Genomic DNA, 2,888 nt, shown 5'->3' with positions numbered 1-2,888 from the left:
CCTACCAAACATGCTGTCAGCCCCTTGGAAACAAGGTCATGTCCAGGTAAGGAAATTCTAGCCACAAAAAGACTTCTGATATGGCCACTCCCCATGAAACCACCTCCAAAGTCCATATTCTCTAAGCCCATGTGTTATAACCCTTTCCACAAACATGTCAAGCTTGTTCATACAACAAAGCGTTATTTTTGTTCCCCAGCTCCTCCTGGAAGGCTGTTTCAGAGCCTCCCTGCTCTGCAGAGTCACAAACCTTCCTCTGATTTGAACCCAGTGTACTCAGTCCAATGTAATCACAGAATCAGAGAATCACAGAATAGAATCATTTGGGTTGGAAAAGCCCTATAAGACCATCGAGTCCAGCACTGCCAAGGCCACCACTAACCACGTCCCCAAGTGCCACATTGACACAGCTTTTAAATCCCTCAAGGATGGGGACTCCACCACTGCCCTGGGCAGCCTGTTCCAAAGCCTGACCACTCTTTCCATGAAGAAATTTTTCCGGACATCTAATCTAAAATTTGTACCCATTTATCCTTATGTTCTTTAGCTTACATAGCTTATTTGGTTCTCTGATGTTTACCATCCTGATGTACACATGTACAGACACTACCCTTCTTCTCAGCTTCCATCTGTCTAGGTTGAAAACTTGGCTCTTTCCTTCTTCTCTCATAGCACAAAGCTCTTTGTCCTCCCAGCACCTCCACCATCCTGTCTATGTCAAATGCATGCCTGAGGAATAAGGGGACCAGAATTGTCCATAGGATGCCACATGAGGCTTCACAGTTCCTGAGAAATGGCATTCTTACTTTCTCTTAGAAGAAACACCTCCCAGGGTATATCTGAAGGTGTGCACACCGTTTTCAGAGCCCCTCCTGTGACTGAGACATCCACGTGTCCTTCTTATCCTTTGTCATCTACAGCTGACAACCCTTCATACTCAAAATCCTTATTACTCCCTAAACTCACAACATTGCATTTTTCAGTACTGGATCTCATCTCGTTTCTGTTAGTCCAGCCTTCCAGGTCATCCAGTTCTCTCTGTATGGCACATCTCCCAAGTCTGTGTCATCAGCAGACTTCAGTAACGTGCTACATTTTGTGCCAAGGTCATTCATGAAAATATTAAATGAGATCCATCCCCAAGAAAAATCCTTGTAGAACTCCACTCATACCCAGCCAGACACTCTCCCTTTTAATGCTATTTGTTGTCACTCAGTCGGTTCATCTGAGCAGTGCTCGTTCAATCTCCAGTTTATGTGTTAAACATGCAAACAGCACAACATCAAATTATTAGGGAAAGGTTCTTTCCCCAGAGGGTGGTTGGGCACTGAACAGGCTCCCCAGGGCAGTGGGCACAGCCCCAAAGTTCCCAGAGCTCAAGGAGTGTTTGGACAACACTCTCAGGGACAGGATGGGATTTTGGGGTGTCCTGTGCAGGGCCAGGAGTTGGACTTTGATAAGACTTGTGGGTCCCTTCCAACTCAGGATATTCTAATTTACTGATGTCCGGACAGATAAAACCCATTGCATTCCTCTTGCCTACAAATCCCAGTTATCTAATCCAAGAACTGCCTAGTTTGGCCTAACTTCTCCCTGGGCTCACACAAGTTATTCAGGATTCCACTTCGCTCTTTCTGTCTGCGACTTCTCTTGACACCTACTTCCCTCAGGAACCACAGGTCTGCTGGTCTCAACAGAGACCCCCTGTTAGTGCCCTCTTTCCAGCTGGCCCATGGGTCTGGAGCTCACTTGCCATAGGAGCAGAATGACCATGAATCTCAGTGCTACCAGCATGAAAGGAGAATAAAACCCAAATAAAGCCTCACCCTTACAGAGAAAGACTTTTTGAACTCTCTCAAACCAACACTCCCAAGTAAACCAGCTCAAAGGGGCCCTGAGAAACCTGGTCTGGTGGAAGGTTTCCCCGTCCATGGAATGAGAGCCTTTCCAACCCAAACAATTCTAGGATTCTATGACTCTATATGGAGCAAGATGACATATTTCCTATGACAACCAAGATATGCTGAGGACAGTTCAGCCTGTTGGTAAGTGAGGTCTTACACTTGTCTGACTTACTGTGCACTGTCAGGTTCCTAGGAACCATTAGGCCACTGTGCATTAAAATTAAGAATAAATTTATTAAATTTATTTAAATTCATGGTAATAAAGCATGAAGGAAATATCACTAATGAAAGAGGTGTTGGTTGAGTTACTGTGATTTTGCCTAATGGAATGACACAGAAACCCCTGTGGCTTGAGGACATGGTTTAGTGGCGAACACGGTGATGGTGCTCTGTTGACAGCTGGAATTGGTGATCTCAGAGGGTTTTTCCAGTCTTAATGATTCTATGATGCTTATGCACATAGATGGCTTTATATACCAGTATTTTATTATTGATAAAACCCCCCGACTGCAGCACAAACTCGTGCCTATTTTTGTCTCATCTTAAGCGAGGAGGAAACTGAAATGACATCAATCCAAAAGGGAGTAAAGGTTGTGCTACTCTCCCTTGATAACACTGGGAAATAAGCAGCTCATCATTTGGGATTCGTTGGCATTCAGCATCATAAACACAGTCCCCAATGGACGGACGTGACTGTAACGAGCACTGTACAGAAATGACACTGCAATTCAGGAACAGGGCAAACGGGAGGGATGGAGTTCAAAGCCCCGCCGCCCTCGCTGGCTCTGTGCTGGGTTTGCTGGTTTGTTTTGAGCCGACTGTCCGTGCCCACAAAAGCCAGGATGGCCTCGAGGGTCGCCCCAGCTGAAAAGCATCTGCAGTGATCCCCGCTGACCTTTCCTTCTGATAGCACCCCCCTGCCTTTTAACACAGGCCTGAACCGAGTCAGAGGTGAAACAGATAAATGACTGAAGATCCAAATGT

The sequence above is a fragment of the Corapipo altera genome, unplaced genomic scaffold (assembly GCF_003945725.1).
Source record: "Corapipo altera isolate COAL_440 unplaced genomic scaffold, ASM394572v1 169, whole genome shotgun sequence".
Lineage (NCBI taxonomy): Eukaryota > Metazoa > Chordata > Aves > Passeriformes > Pipridae > Corapipo > Corapipo altera.
Note: the sequence above shows the minus strand (reverse complement) of the source record.